The sequence below is a fragment of the Sphaeramia orbicularis genome, chromosome 17 (genome assembly GCF_902148855.1).
Source record: "Sphaeramia orbicularis chromosome 17, fSphaOr1.1, whole genome shotgun sequence".
Taxonomy (NCBI): Eukaryota; Metazoa; Chordata; class Actinopteri; order Kurtiformes; family Apogonidae; genus Sphaeramia; species Sphaeramia orbicularis.
Window position 1 is genome coordinate 35,352,125 of NC_043973.1, and position 17,226 is coordinate 35,369,350.

The following is a 17,226-nucleotide window of genomic DNA, read 5'->3' on the forward strand; positions in this document are numbered from 1 at the left end:
TAGTGACAGGGAGGCGGGACAAGACTGGGACTCACCAATCAGGCGACTGGACCATCTAACTATTTGATTCAGTGAGTTTCTTTCTGCAACTGAGGTCTGAACCTCAATTTTAATCTGAGTTTTTATGAACATCTGCATGATCACTAAATTAAATATAGGAAAATACCTGATGTTCACTGAATAAACACAAAAATACAGAGGATAATATCATAATTAATGGTGATAAATCACTTAAGAAAAGTTAAATATAGAGAAAAAAACCGCCACAAAAGTAGTTCTGGGTCTTTATGGGTTAAAACTGAACTATATGAAAAAAAAAAAAAAAACAAAACATGCTGCCTTTATTTTAACAGGTATTGTAATTGTGATACGAGACAGAAGATAAAAGTATGAAAATGACATGATTATTGCTGGCGTCTGTACTGTACATTCCCTGTGCCCTTACCTCTAGAGAATATGATTAGTGGACCCAAAGGTTCATTAATTTTGACACATTTTACTTTGATCAAAAACCAGCACCCCCTGTTATCTGGGTATTGCACTTGGGAATGTTGGGATTTCGACAATATTTCAATTAATTGCTCGGTCCTGCGGCCATCTATTTTATTTATGTCATAGTCGGGCTGTGAAATCATAAATCATGTTGTGGCTTGAGTTCAAGGAGGTTCTAAATACTACCATACCCATGATCTCAAAGTGGCCACTGCTCTGGAGTAGCCTGAAGCAAATTCAAAGGTCAACAGCACAGTGCAACAGCTGGTGAATTAATATTGACCCAGACTTGTCGAGTTAATTGATTAAGATGCAGATTGAATTTTGACTTTTCTCTTTGTGTTTTGACAGCGTCTTTAGCAATGCACATAACTCGACAAGAGTTACGTGAATTAACTCTGACACAATTTTTTTTACTTTTCGTGACACAGATATATTTATATATGAAAATTAATTAATATATCGGTTTAGCTGGGACAGTAACCCACTCAGGCTGTGGAATATCTCTATGGTTTTATGTCTATAGGCAAAATAAATGGAATTTTAACTTTCAGAATAAGGAAAGGCTTTATTTAACCTTTATTTAACCAGGAAGACCTTTGAGATAAAATCTCTTTTTCGAGAAATACCTGCGTTATTAATTAATTTATTAGCTTGCGGACATTAAAACTCCTGCATCCCCCATTATCCAGTGAATGTCAATAATTTTATGGAAATCTCTACGTTTAGGATTGTGTTTAGATGAATCAAAAGTCAAAGTATGAAAGACTAGATTTGGACTTTCAGAGATAAATATCAAATTGTACTCATTTTATTTCTGCAGCAGTGTTGACAGACATATGGTATTTTGATTTTTTCTAAATGACATATAATCAATAATGCCAGAGGTCCCATAATGCATCATAATTTCAGCTCCAACCAGTGGAGGTTAACTCATATTAATCAGAATAATAAAATATGGATAATATATTTGTGTTGATGCCTCTCTTCTCATGTTGTTTCAGTGTCAATTTTTACCATTAATCAAATCCTCTTTACAAATGAGACATCATTGTACACATACATTTACACATTTTAATTCTATTTGCTTTAATCAACTATTTTCAAGCTACAAGAACCGAAGCCACAACTTGATTAAGAAATACTTTTTCTTCACAAAAGCTATGAGACGTAAGTTCTATATGGACAAAAATACTGGGACACATTCCAGTGGGATTTGAAATATTATCATGATAAAAATGTTCATGTCAGTTGTTGTCTATAATTAATGTCAATCAATATTTATTTAAGTTTAAAGGCTGTTTTGTCTTTCTGACTGAAAGATGGAGAAACCACTTGGTTATTTATGGTTTAAAATGATTATTTATGATCAGAATGTGACAGATCTTTTGATGTACAACATCAACTCAATATGTAAAGCGTTATGAGATAACTTTTGTTATGATTTGGCGATATAAATGAAATTTGATTGATTGATTTAAAACAATATTAATGATTTAAAAAAATAATAATAATGGCAGTTAGTGTAGATAACAAGAGGGAAAACAACACAAAATAAAATAATATAATCACAAAATAGGAGAGAATAGAATAGAATATTTGCCATTATTTCCCACTGTTTGTGCTGTTACAAACACATGAATTTAGTGTGTTCTGATATTCTTGTAGCGTATGACTGAAGAAACACATTCCAAATTAATATAGTGCAAGAAGCAGACTCGTTATATTTTGAATATTCTTAAGCAAGAAAGGTCTTCAGAGGAATAATCTATGGAATAATTTAAACATTTTTCAGGAGCTTATCTGATGTGTTACCCACTACTCTGTCATACATTAGCATTTCTTACCTGACAACACTGATCTGCATTTATTTTAATAAAAGACTAACTCATCATAACCCTCACTCTCTGTGTCCAGTTAAATCTGTGCAACACAAAGTTCTGGAAGCATCCAAACTCCCCACACACATCTCATTTCAATATTAAAATGGTCAGGAGGGATGAAAAGTCATGGTCTATGATCAATGTCAAATCAATATTTCTTTTATTATCTATTTGCACTGGCTTTTAATACAAGTGTGTGGCTTTTATTTGTTTTTTTTTGGTTGTGTTTAAGATGCTACTTATCCTATTACTGTGTATCTGTTTTTTTGGGGGAGGTTTACCAGTTTTAGTATATCTTGTATTTATTCTTATTTTACTACTTTCAGCATATCTTGCATTTGTTTCTGCAGATTTGTTCAGCACTTTGGGCACTTTGCGGTGTTTTAAATGTGCTATATAAATAAACTTGACCTTGACCTTCAAGTCTAAAGGCTGATTTGTCTTCCTGGCTGAAAGTTCGAGAAACCAGTTAGTTATTAAAGTGACTATTTATGGTCAGAATGCAACAAATATTTCAATGTACAACATTTAAAACAATTTGAATGATTAAAAAAATAATATATGAAGGCATTTGTTAGTGTAGATGACAAGGAGGAAATAGAGATTCTTATTGCAACCTTTACAACAATATAAAGTTACATTATGACATTTGCCATTATTGTTTAGTAACCAAGTCCACTGGTAGCAGTAAGACGCATGAATTTAGTGAGTCCTGATAGTCTTGTCCATATAGCGTCAGAAGAAGAAGAAAACAGACTTACATTTTGTTACATTTTGAATATTTCTCCAGAGGAATAATCTGTGGAATAATTTAGACCTTTTTCACGACTGTCAGGAGCTTATCTGATGTGTTAACCACTACTCTGTGTCATACATTAGCATTTTTTACCTGGAAACACTGATCTGCATTTATTTCAATGTAGAAATTTGCTGTAGAACACTAACTCATCATAAGCCTCACTCAGTGTGTCCAGTTAAATCTGTGCAACGCAAAGTTCTGGAGGCATCCAAACTCCCCCACACACATCTCATTTCAATATTAAAATGGACTGGAGGGATGAAAAGTCATGGTCTATGATCAATGTCAAATCAATAGTTCTTTTAAATGTAAAGGCTGATTTGTCTTTCTGACTAAAAGTTGGAGAAACCAGTTTGTGATTATCTATGGTCAGAACACAACGAATATTTCAATGTTTAAAACAATTTTAATGATTAAAAAAGAAAAACATCTGAAGACGTTTGTTAGCGTAGATGACTAAAAGGAAATAGAGATGCTTACTGCAATATTTATCACAATAATAATAATATATAAAATGACATTATGACATTTGCCATTATTGTTTTGTAACCAAGTCCACTGGTAGCAGTAAGACGCATGAATTTATTGAGTCCTGATAGTCTTGTCTATATAGCTTAAGAATGAAGAAGCACACTCACAGTTAATTTACATGTTGAATATTTCTTCATATTTCATTTCAATGTTATAATGGTCAGGTGTGATGAAAAATTGTTGTCTATAATCAATGTCAAATCAATATTTCTTTTATTACCTATTTGCATTGGCTCTGACTTATTTGTTTTATCTTTTGGTTGTGTTTTAGACACTATTTATCCTATTAGTGTGTAGTGCACTGGTCGCAGTAAAACACACGAATTTAGTGAGTCCTGATAGTCTTGTCCATTTAGCGTATGAATGAAAACACACATTCACAGTTAATATATTGCAAGAAACAGACTGGTTACATTTTGAATATTTCTCCAGAGGAATAATCTGTGGAATAATTTAGACCTTTTTCACGACTGTCAGGAGCTTATCTGATGTGTTAACCACTACTCTGTGTCATACATTAGCATTTTTTACCTGGAAACATTGATCTGCATTTATTTTAATAAAAGACTAACTCATCATAACCCTCACTCAGTGTGTCCAGTTAAATCTCTGCAACACAAAGTTCTGGAGGCATCCAAACTCCCCCCACACATCTCATTTCAATATAAAAATGGTCAGGAATGATGAAAAGGCTTCCTGCGTTTTAAAGAGTCTGGATAAGTAGATTTTTATATTCAATAAGGTGTCCACTGTGACCTACATTAAAGAACAAGTAAGACATGGGAGCCTACCCTCTCGTGGTATTTGATCTCGTAGTCGAGGATGACCCCGTTGGGTTTCTGGGGGAAGCCAGGACAGGCTGAGGGTGTCTGACGTGGAGCGCATCAGATGGACGGTAGGCACTGCTGAAGGCGTGGGTGGACAAGGCAGAGGACCAACGTTCATTCATTTCAATGGTGAGCTGTCGCCGTGAGCTAGGATCCGGCGAGTTCCCCGCCCTCACTGACAGGCCGACATCAAACATCTCTGAAGTCACAAACCATCGCTGTGAGACAATGATTACTCAAAATTCTCCAACCTGAACGCTTCTAGAAAAACTGTGTGCATGTGTCACCTTCGCTGTTCTGCACTTTATTGATTTGTGAGGCCTGAATGTGACTCAGCTGACAGTCGTTGTCACGGGTCCATAAACTGCAGCCCGCTGGATTAAGTGCAAGTTAACTGGGAAAGTAATTACAGTCTGTGAAAGGTGCTGAGCAGTTTGGTTGATGATGACGCTGCAAATATTAAGTGGAGTTGTTGAAAGGTGACATTGTCAGTGATGTAATGTAAGACGCCTGGTTGTCACCGTGGTGAATGCTGACAGCGAGGATAAAGCGTACTTTACTTTTCTCTGCCTTTCCTGTAACTGACTCAGAAGAGCATCTGGGGTTTTCTCCATGTGTCACTCAGAGTTATTATATTTAATGAAAACTTAGACTAAAACTAACACAGCAGTGAAAAAAAAAATCATTTCCGCATCACAAACTAAAATGAAAAAGAATTGTAGGTAAAAGCAGCTTTGGTGTACATCAATAAAATTGTACTTTTGTTCTGTTGTGATGCAAGGGAAATCATTCTTTAAATCTAATTTTAACAAAACTTTCATAATAAATACACAAAAACAACAGTGTGCATAAAACTTGGTAAATAAAAATCTGACTCAAAAACTAGAATTCATTGTAAAGTTAAGACAAAGCAAAATGAACTGTCAAAACTATTAATTAAAAATCATCACTGTGTTTATGAGAATCAATATAGCATCAAAAACCATTCACACATGTATTGATACTTTCATAAATACTATACACAATACTGATCATTAATAAACACCAGTTACAAATCGTATTTGTAAAGCTGCAATGTTTACTTGAATTGCTGTTTTGTGCAATTTTATGATTAAAAAATGGCCAAAATGTTCTGATTCCATTCTGTTGTTTCCTCTCCTATGATGAGAAACTGAAAATCTTTTTAGTTGTGGATCAAAAAAGACATTTGAGGGCTTTGTCTTGAAAACATTGATTGATACTTCTCACCGTTTTCCGATATGTTATAAACCAAACAAACTGTTCAGAAAATAATTGTGAATGAATGTGATGGTCCTACCATTTTTACTTTCTATAAATTCAAGCTTATCTTACAAAACCTGGAAAAATTAAAGCTAACACTTAGAAGAAATTAATAAAAATAGGAATGCACCATTATATCGGACAGACGTTAGTATCATGTGATAGTAGCTGCGGTGTTGGCATATAAGACGTCTTTTCACACGTGGTTGTTGTGTTATATTGAAGGTTTTTTCATAAATTTGTATGTTTGAATCTATGTTCATTAAAATATAATGTGATGAAAGACATTAAATAATCACTATTTTTATACTTATAATGAAGATTATAAATAGGGGTAGGAATGAATAAGTTTTTGCTTCAGCCTCCACCATTTGGAACAGAATTTGTATGCATTTATGTATTAGGGTGCTTCCTCTTTATTCAAATAAAAATTCCAGACTTTTTCCAAACTTTTTCAAACTGCTGTTTTTTCCCTCAACACCTTGATTTTATGTACTTTTATACTTGCATGCCTATTTCTCGGTTGTGATTGTACCTGTTGTGTGTTGTAGAAAAGTTCATTTTAATAAATGTATGAATGAATGAATGTGTAATTCACAGTAAATTATGTTTTACTGACGGAAACGTTTTCAAACATATGAAAATCACAAAAATGCATGGATATCACACAAACAAGTTTCACTAGAATATTCCAGTACTGACCAGCTGGTGAAATCATATCAAGTTTTTTATATGTTTTCCTCATGTATTTCTTATCTTACAAGATTATGTGACTTGAGCAGACTCTAAAATTCTAACTTTTTTTCATATTTTATTAAGACTTTCTCACAAAACTCCAGACTTTTCGAGGTCTGGAAAACAGCATTCCAAAATACTTCCATACTTTTGAAGGTTTTCAAGACCTACACAAGCACCCTGATGTATTTGGTTGTTGTGTTGTTGTGCATGTTCGAAATAAAGGTTGAATTAATTAATTTAGTCAAGATTTCTTTGTTATAAGAGGATAAATAACCAAAACAAGATAAAGAAACAGAAAGTAAAACAGTATCGGCATCGGTTTTTGGCCAAGAGTTTGGCAATTGTTGCATCACTGATGTTAACCCCATAAACGTAATAACTTCCCACAAACATGAACCACAAATGCAATAAAAATTTGCAGCTTTTAACATTATAATCCCACAAATCTAATTACTTTCCCGCAAACGTAATAACAGTTGCCTACCATAAATGTAGTAATTATCACGTTTGTGGGGATTTCTTATGTTTGTGGGATGGTAATATTGTAATAACATCTCACAAATGTAATAAATTAGTACTTCACATATATTCAAGTAATGCATGCGTGAATTCATTCATCTTTCTTTTTCTTCCCATTTATTCTTGTACTTACCTGTCTTTTTAGAATGATCAAATGTTGCAGCTACACCATATGGTACTAATTCCAGATTAGTACCAGATTTACGTATGAAAGTTTGTGTCTGTAACTATTTAATGTACTGCTGCCTGTCTTGGCCAGGACACTCTTGAAAAGAGATTTTTAATCTCAGTGAGGTTTGCCTGGTTAAATAAAGGTAAATAAAATGAAATAAAATAAAATTTTAAAAAAATAAAAAGTGTTTAATTACAAATACAAGTGGAAAAACAAAACAGAATTGGTAGAAATATTGTAAAGGTTTTATTATAAAAGCTTCAGTATGAACTGCATATTATTTATTCTCATTAAGTTTAATAGAAGCCTGTGTTTGAACCATGTAAATAAAATGTCTGGGTATGATTATGATAACAATGAAGGGGTAAGAGGGAAATGAGGTATTACGTTTGTGGGAAAGTTATTACATTTGTGGGATTAATACGTTAAAAGCTGCACATTTTTTATTACATTTCGGGGGTTAACAACTGATAAAAAACTGCATAAAACTAGCCAGTACTTAAAAATTAAAACTAAAAGTACTTATGCCCAAAGTGAAATAAAGACTATACTGGCAGTTTGGAGGCGGCAGTGACTGCGCTGTGTGTGCTTCCTGTTGGTGTTAATGCTGCCTGGATCCTGTGACTTCATTAAGACACTCGCTGACATTGACTGAATGAAGGATCCACTCACTCGTCTGTTTCGTCGTGATGTTAAGTGCTATTGATCGGAGCGGCTCTATGAATTAGCTCACTTTGTGGACGCGCGTAATGCCATTGACAGATCTTCAGACTAACCGGCTTGGTTGGTGGTGATGTTGACCGTGGAGTAATTGGGTGACCTGGGGTTTTTCCCGGAAACCCCGTTGACCGCCTGCACCTCGAAGCTGTAGCGGGTGTGGGCCTGCAGATTCCTGACCACCACCTTCCTCTGACGCAGCCCCAGCCTCCGGGGGGCGATGTCCACGTTGTCATCGCAGCGTGTGCACGGGCTCCGGTCTCGAAGGCACTTCTTACACACCACGTTGTAGACTAAGTCGCTCCGTCCACCGGTGTCCTCAGGTTCATCCCACTCCAGCGACAGTGAAGTCTCATTAACGCTGGATATAACGTTACGAGGCGCCGAGGGGATGTCTGCAAAAAACACAAAAATGTAGGTGTTAATATGACGTGATAAAGATGCATTTAGGTGGTATTTAATGGGTTCAGAAACATACATGGATGAAGTGAAAACAGCAAGTATGGTAGTGTTTGTTGTGGATGTAATTTGCAGCACTCGTCCCTAGAAGAGCTTTTATAATAACATGCATTAAACATGAGTTAGTTTAGTTTTTCCACCAAACACTGTTACATTGACATCTTCTCCTCCTCCAGCAGCACTGACAGCTTTTACATAAAAAAACAAACTTTAAAATCTTTCTAAATATAGGAATCGTATTTACTTCTATTATGCATGTATATGAATAATTTTATCCACTTATCACACATATATATAAAAGTATGAACAAAAAGCAAGTTTATGTATTGAGTGGTGCCTAAAAAGCAAAAATAACAGAGAAAATCAACTAAACATCATTCACACTTATACAAATCCAAAATAAAGCATATATCTTCTGCATTCCAATACCATTTAACCCCAACAATAAGATCTCCTTTTAATTTTAGCTTAATCACTGAACTTTATAACATAAAAATGTAAAAATATTGGCTCAGTGTGATCATATTTCGCTAAAGGTTATTTTAGTTTTTCCACCAAACACTGTTACATTGATTTTCTCCACAGTTTTTACATAAAAAAACAAACTTTAAAATCTTTCTAAATGTAGGAATCGTATTTACTTCTATTTATGCATGTATATATGAATAATTTTATCCACTTATCACACATATTATATAAAAGTATGAACAAAAAGCGAGTTTATGTATTGAGTGGTGCCTAAAAAGCAAAAATAACAGAGAAAATCAACTAAACATCATTCACACTTATACAAATCCAAAAAAAGCGTATATCTTCTGCATTCCTATACCATTTAACCCCAACAATAAGAATCTCCTTTTAATTTTTAGCTTAATCACTGAACTTTAAAAACATAAAAATGAAAAAATATGGCTCAGTGTGATCATATTTCACTAAAGGTTATTTTAGTTTTTCCACCAAACACTGTTACGTTAACATTTTCTCCACAGTTTTTACATAAAAAAACAAACTTTAAAATCCTTCTAAATATAGGAATCACAACTTCTATTTATGTATGAATATATGAATAGTTTATCCACTCATCGGACATAATATGTAACAGTAAACAAAATGAATTGAGTGGTGCCTAAAAAGTCTCTTCTTATAACTTTAAGCAAAAATAACAGACAAGAAAAGCACTCGAGAGCGCAGACCTCCACCCCATCACCACCAAAATTTAATCATGTCTTCCTTGTGTCACTATCAACATTTCCTGAAAATTTCAGGAAAATCCGTCCATAACTTTTTGAGTTATCTCGCTAACACAAACAAACAAACAAAACAAACAAACATGCACGCCAACACACAAAGCAAACTGATCATAATACCTCCTGGCCGAGGTAAAAATCCATTAAACATCATTTACACTTATACAGTTCTAAAATAAAGCGTATATCTTCAGCATTCCTGTATAATTTAACCCCAACAATAAGAATCTCCTTTTAATTTTTTGCTTAATCACTGAACTTTAAAACATAGAAATAGAAAAATATTGGCTCAGTGTGATCATATTTCGCTAAAGGTTATTTTAGTTTTTCCACCAAACACTGTTACGTTAACATTTTCTCCACAGTTTTTACATTAAAAAAAACAAACTTTAAAATCTTTCTAAATATAGGAATTGTATTTACTTCTATTTATGCATGTATATATGAATAATTTTATCCACTTAGCACACATATTATATAAAAGTATGAACAAAACCCAAGTGTATGTATTGAGTGGTGCCTAAAAAGCAAAAATAACAGAGAAAATCAATTAAACATCCTTCACACTTATACAATTCTAAAAAAAAGTGTATATCTTCTGCATTCCTATATAATTTAACCCCAACAATAGGAGTCTCCTTTTAATTTTTAGCTTAATCACTGAACTTTATCACATAAAAATGTAAAAATAATGGCTTAGTGTGATCATTTCGCTAAACGTTATTTTAGTTTTCCACCAAACACTGTTACATCGACATTTTCTCCTCCTCCAGCAGCACAGACAGGTTTTACATTAAAAAAAAAACAAACTTTAAAATCTTTCTAAATAAAGGAATCGCATTTACTTCTATTTATGTATGTATATATGAATAGTTTTAACCACTGATCCACATAGCATAACAGTATAAACGAAAAAAACAAGCGTATGTATTGAATGGTGACTAAAAAGATTCTATCTTCTCATAACTTTAAGCAAAAATAACAGAGAAAATCAACTATACATCATTCACACTTATACAAATCCAAAATAAAATGTATATCTTCAACATTGCTATATAATTTAAACCCAACAATAAGAATCTCCTTTTAATTTGTATCTTAAAATACAGTAAAATACACTAAAATCACAAATATCTCTCAGGTCAGATTTACTCCTTCACTGAAAATAGCTTTTGCATGTAGTCTTGGAGCATCTTTGCTTTGCATTATTTTATAATATATGAAATTACTGAACTTTATAACATAGAAATGTAAAATATTGGCTCAGTGTGATCATATTTTGCTAAAGGTTATTTTAGTTTTCCACCAAACACTGTTGCATTGACATCTTCTCCTCTTCTCCTCAGCACGAACAGTTTTTTTACATAAAAAAAACAAACTTTTAAATCTTTCTAAATATAGGAATCGCATTTACTTCTATTATGTATGAATACATGAATAGTTTTATCCATCACACATAATATGTAACAGTATAAACAGTATCAACAAAAAACACGTCTTTGTATTGAGTGGTGACTAAAAAGACTGAAAAGAAAAATGCTTATATCTTCGAATTTTAAGCAAAATAACAGAAATAACCCTCCAAAATGAAGTATACATTTCTTCAACATTGCTATTTAATTTAACCCCAATAATCAGCAACAGAAATCTCATTTTAATCCCTTTTGCAGTAAAAAAAAAAAAAACAAAAAAAAAAAAAAACAGTAAATTCTAAATATCTCTCAGGTCAGATTTACTCCTTTATTGAAAAGAGCTTTTGCACACAGTCTTGGAGGATCTTTGCTTTGCATTATTTAGTAATATACAAAATCATTGAACTTAACAACATAGAAGTGTAGAAAAAATAACAATAATGACTTTGTGTGATCACATTTCCTTAGGTTATCTTACAGTCCTTGTGCGCTGATGCCTTCATGTTTTATTCTCACATTTGTAAAAGTATCTGTTCCAGAGGTGGACTACAGAACTACACAGCCATCGGTGAACACAACCGGCTCCAAGATTTCTATGATTTTACACAAAAACCTTGAATTCAGCTCAATGTTGCTTTCTGAGAGTGAGAAACCCCTCAAAGCAGAGGTGTGAATGTTCATCTGACTCACAGTTCAGTTCAGTTAAGATTCACCTGTAAAGCGTTTCAACACACAATTCATGATGCATTTCAGTTCATCACATCCTCAGTTCTCTGTATTATTATTGTATAAACTACCTTTGCATTAGTTAAAGGGAAGCGCACTAATATAACAGCTGCATATGTTCAATACCAGAAACTTTCATCCACCTGAGCAAACAAAACACATACAGTCGCGGAAAAAAATATTAGACCACCCTTGTTTTCTTCTATTTCTTGTTCATTTTAATGCTGGTAAAAAATAAAGGTCCATTTGTTTGGACAAATATAATAATACAAAAAAAAATAGCTCAGAAGAGTTTAATTTCAGAGCTGATATATCCATTTTCCATGTTTTCTTGATAAAAACCAAAATCACTTCAGTTCTTACATCAATATCTATGTCACTGTACTGACAAAAACAGTGCTTCTATTCATTCCGTGTTTTCTTTTCTGTCTGATTTAGTCACATGATACACACAGGAATTAGGACTGGATTGTGTAACCATTGTTTTTTGATGACCTTTGATGGTTTAATAATTTTTTCCATGACCATATGAACTTTCCACACCTCAATATGTCACACTGCGCAGACCTCATCATTCTGCACATTTTAAATCACAGATCACATTAAAAAGTTCTTGATTTTGAATAGAGGAGATTTTAACCCATAAAGACCCAAACAGCCATCTACTGATCTAAACTGTTTAATACCTGTCAATCCCCTAATCCTATCAATACATGTAAATAATTGCCGTAAAACCCACTTTGTCGTTTTTTCATGGTCATCAGATATGACCCATTTGGATGTTCAGAGGCTCCATAGTTGCCGCGGAAACACCGTCATCTTCTACAACAGGGGTCTCAAACATGCGGCCCGGGGGCCAAATGCGGTCCCCAAAGGTTCCAATCCGGCCCGGATGAATTTACAAAGTGCAAAAATTCCACAGTCAAGGCTGTGGAATTAATTTTAGTTCAGGTTCCACATACAGACCAGTATGACCTCAAGTAAAATAATAACAGCGTAATAACCTACAAAAAATAATGACTCCATATTTTCTTCTCAGTTTGATATGAAAAAAAAAAAAATCTTACATTATGCCTGTAAATAATGACAAATTCAAATTTTGTCTTTGTTTCAGTGCAAAAAATAACATTAAATTATGAAAATATTTACATTTACAAACTATCCTGTAACAATAAAATGTGAATAACCAGAACAAATATGAACAACCTGAAATGTCTAAGCAAAATTAAGCGCAATTTTAACTATTTTCTGCCTGTTACTCGGTGTTTAGTGTCTTTGTAGATCTGATCCATAATGCATAATGCATCCATAATGTAGAAATGATAAGTTGAGGCAGAATATTGTTAAAATTACACTTATTTTCTTAAGAAATTTCTGTTTTTTCAGGTTATTCATATCTTTTTTGTTTGGATAGTTTATAAAAGTAAGTATTTTCATAATTTAATTGTTTTGGGGTTTTTTTGCACTAAGCAAAGACAACAATTTGGAGTTGTCATTATTTATAGGTATTATATTATCATTTTACTGGTCCAGCCCACTTCAGATCAAATTGGGCTGAATGTGGCCCCTGAAAGAAAATGAGTTTGAGACCCCTGTTCTATAACATTGATTCACCAGTTGGAGTTGGATCAATGACAGTGGATGGACACACTGGGTTTATATTCAGTTAAATCTTTTTGTTGAAAAAGTCATGTTTTCTAGAAGTAGAGGAGGCTAATACATTGATTTTTTTTTTTCATAAGAAATAAGATTTTAGATTTTTTATCTTTTTATATTTTTATCTGCCTTAATTTTTTTTTTTTTTTTTTTTGAAAGCAGACATTGATCAGTAGTAAAAATGTTATAAAATATTGATCAGGCACCTGTGTGGGCAGCACTTGAAGTTGAATAAATATTAAAGAGTACTATGTGTACGGGTATTAATAATTTAATCTATATTGCTGCATAAAAATATTATCTGAGTGTTTCAATTGTTTTTTATGGTCAATGTCCTTTAAAAAGAATAAGTCTTAAATATCGGCCTCAAAAATCAGCTGTAGATATTGGCCATCAGCTGATGAAATTTTTAAAATCGGCATTGGCCTTAGAAAAACCCACAACAGTTGACCTCTAATGTTTTCTTCATTTTTCTCTGTTTCTGATACTGTGACAATCAACTTTAATCTGAGCTTTATGAACATCTACATGATCAGTGAATTAAATATGAGAAAACACCAGATTTTCATTGAAAATACAAAAATACAGAAGATAATATGACAATAAATGGTGATAAATAACTTAAAGGTTAAATAGAGAGAATAATTTATTTGTGAATCACTGGGTCTTTAGGGGACATCTGCGCACAACTTCACCGATATTTACTAAATGTCGAAAAAACAGAAGCGCGTAATGTCGGTTTTTCCATTAAATCACAAATGCGATGATTTGTTTATTTATTATCACGAGATGACACGAGAAGTCATTCCATAAACATGGCAACAAATGTAAATATTGTGTGATTTCCAGTATATTCATTATTATTATATAGTACCCCTCTATCTCGTACTAAATTCAAAAATGTTTCATTTCCTGGTGTGTCCACACATACCGCCACATGTTTCTTTTAAAACTCTTCTTCTTCTTTGCTGTCAACATCCAGTTTTTTTATTCACCTGACTCTACAGGGTGGGGAAGCAAAATTTACAATATTTTGAGGCAGGGATTGAAAGACAGTTTATGACCAATTAGTTTATTGAAAGTCATGAGAATTTATTTGCCACAAGAAAATTGACATAATAGAAAATGTTTTTATTCTATGTGTCCTCCTTCTTTCTCAATAACTGCCTTCACACGCTTTCTGAAACTTGCGCAAGTGTTCCTCAAATATTCGGGTGACAACTTCTCCCATTCTTCTTTAATAGTATCTTCCAGACTTTCTCGTAATAGTTTTGCTCATAGTCATTCTCTCTTTCCATTATAAACAGTCTTTATGGACACTCCAACTATTTTTGAAATCTCCTTTGGTGTGACGAGTGCATTCAGCAAATCACACACTCTTTGACGTTTGCTTTCCTGATTATTCATATGGGCAAAGTTTCTGAAAAGGTATGGATAACAGTGTTAGGTATGATTATGACATTAATATATGTTTGGTTTCAAAACAATTGACGTAGTCCCTGCTGAGAAAAAACAACTAAATGTTCATTGTAAATTTTGCTTCCCCACCCTGTAGTTGCAGAAAAAGGTCTTTCCATTGCAGTTTTGCATGATAAACCAATTGTGCTATGCCTGAAAAACCACCTCTTGCCTGCACGAAAACTTTTAATCGAAAAAAGAGAGTTTGGCAAAATTGACGTTTTCCATGAAGTCAGTTTTTATGTGCAAGTTGTATTCGTGCAATTTGAGGGTCAATGAAAAAGCAACAATTAAAGTGCCATCCAGTAGAAACAAATATTAAGGATCATATAAAAAAAACATCACAATAAATATAAAAAACAGCTAAAAATGAACATAAAAGTATGAGTTTATTTATTGCATTACATTATTACACTATTTATTCAACAGTAAACTCATACTACTCAGGCTACTAACTTTTCCTTTGACGCTGTTTTCGACTTCCTACTTGTTATTGAGTCAGTTTTAACATTTGCTGTGATCTGCTGCTGTGGTCATCTCAGTGTGAAAAACAAAAAGTTGCTGGGGAAAACTGTGAATGTGTGGCCTAAAGTTAGTGGTGTGAATTTAAATGATCTTTGCCAGCTTTGGATCAAGTCAAGCAGAAAGTTGAGGTCTCATTGGGTTCCCTGCAGACTATATATGTTGAGTTTAATTTGTGTCCATCAAGGCAGACTTCTACTTCCCCTCAGGTGCAACAAACAGATATCTGAGCTCTTTAATCCCTACAGCTATTGGCTTTTTTATCAAATGCGATGTGACCTGACACTACCTGGGGTGTGACTGTGTCCCTTTCCTGTTCTATCCTTATTTAACAATTTAATTATTCTATTTTCTACTGATTTCTTTTGATTACTCTGGACAATTTGACAACAGCGACTCTAATGTGGACTATTGAGCTGTTTATTTATGTGTATGGATTGTCTTTTTTTTTAATTGGCTACTGTCTGCAAGTCAAATTGTCTGTTGAGGACATTAAAATTTAACTCTTTACACTAACCCACAGGTGTCAAACATGCGGCCCGGGCCGAAATCTGGCCCGCCAAAGGGTCCAGTCTGGCCCCTGGGATGAATTTGTGAAATACAAAAAAATTACACTGAAGATATGAATCATTTTAGTTCAGGTTCCACATTTAATCTGCAGTGGGTCGGATCAGTAAAATACTATCAGAATAACCTATAAATACTCACAACTCCACAATTTTCTCTTTGTAAATATAAACATTTTCATGTCATTTTATTGTATTTACACTAAAACAAACTATTATTTCACAAAAACGTGAATAACCTGAACAAATTGAACATTTTGAAATGTCTGACGTGCAAATTTACCAATATTCTACCTGTTATTAAATGTTTTGTGTATTGGTAGATCCATTGTGATCTGTGAGTTGTAATTGTAATTGATAAAACTGAGACATAAAATTGTTAAAACGGCAGGTAGTTTTCTCGAAATGTCAGTTTGTTCGTGTTATTTACATTGTTTTAAAGGACAGCTGGTAGATGTAAACATTTTAATCGCATGATTTTACTTTTTTCACTTTACAACATAGAGGAAAGTTTGGAGTTGACATTATTTATATGTTTTATTTCACAGATCAAATTTGGCTTAATGTGGCCCCTGAACTAAAATGAGTTTGACACCCCTGCTTTAGTGTATGATGTTATGTTAATTTATCCAATCAGCTCAGTCTGGTGTCAGTGTTTGTTTGTGTCATTAATTAAGACAAAAAATGGGTTCCAAATCTTATTAAACTTTGCTGATTGTCCACAAATCAACAGCCTAAGTTTTAAAAATAATGTAAGACATCCTTTAGCCATTGTGTATGTGTTCAAGGTAGAGTAGATTTCCATTACATTCCGAATAACCTGAACAAATATGAACATTTTGAACTGTCTGAAGTGTAAGTTTTCCCATATTCTGCCTGTTATTACATGTTTGTGTATTTGTTGATCCACTGTGATCTGTACGTTGTAATTTACATGTGTAAATGAAAACTGAGACAGAATATCGTTAAAATTGTACTTAGTTTTCTTAAGAAATTTCAGTTTGTTCATAATAGTCACATTATTTTAAAGGATAGTTGATAGATGTAAACATTTTCAATAATTTTACTTTTTTTGCCTAAAAAATAGAGGAAAGTTTGGAGTTGACATTATTATATATTACTATGTTATTATTTCACTGGTTGGGCCCACTGCAGATCAAATTTGGCTGAATGTGGAACTGAACTAACATGACTTTGACAGCCCTGCAAACCCTTCTCTCG

General features: G+C 33.3%; 1 pseudogene; it reads right to left on the reverse strand.

Annotated features, from left to right (window-relative positions):
- LOC115437400 (ephrin type-B receptor 3-like) overlaps window positions 1–17,226 on the reverse strand; it is a 62,202-nt pseudogene that overhangs the window by 11,981 nt on the left and 32,995 nt on the right.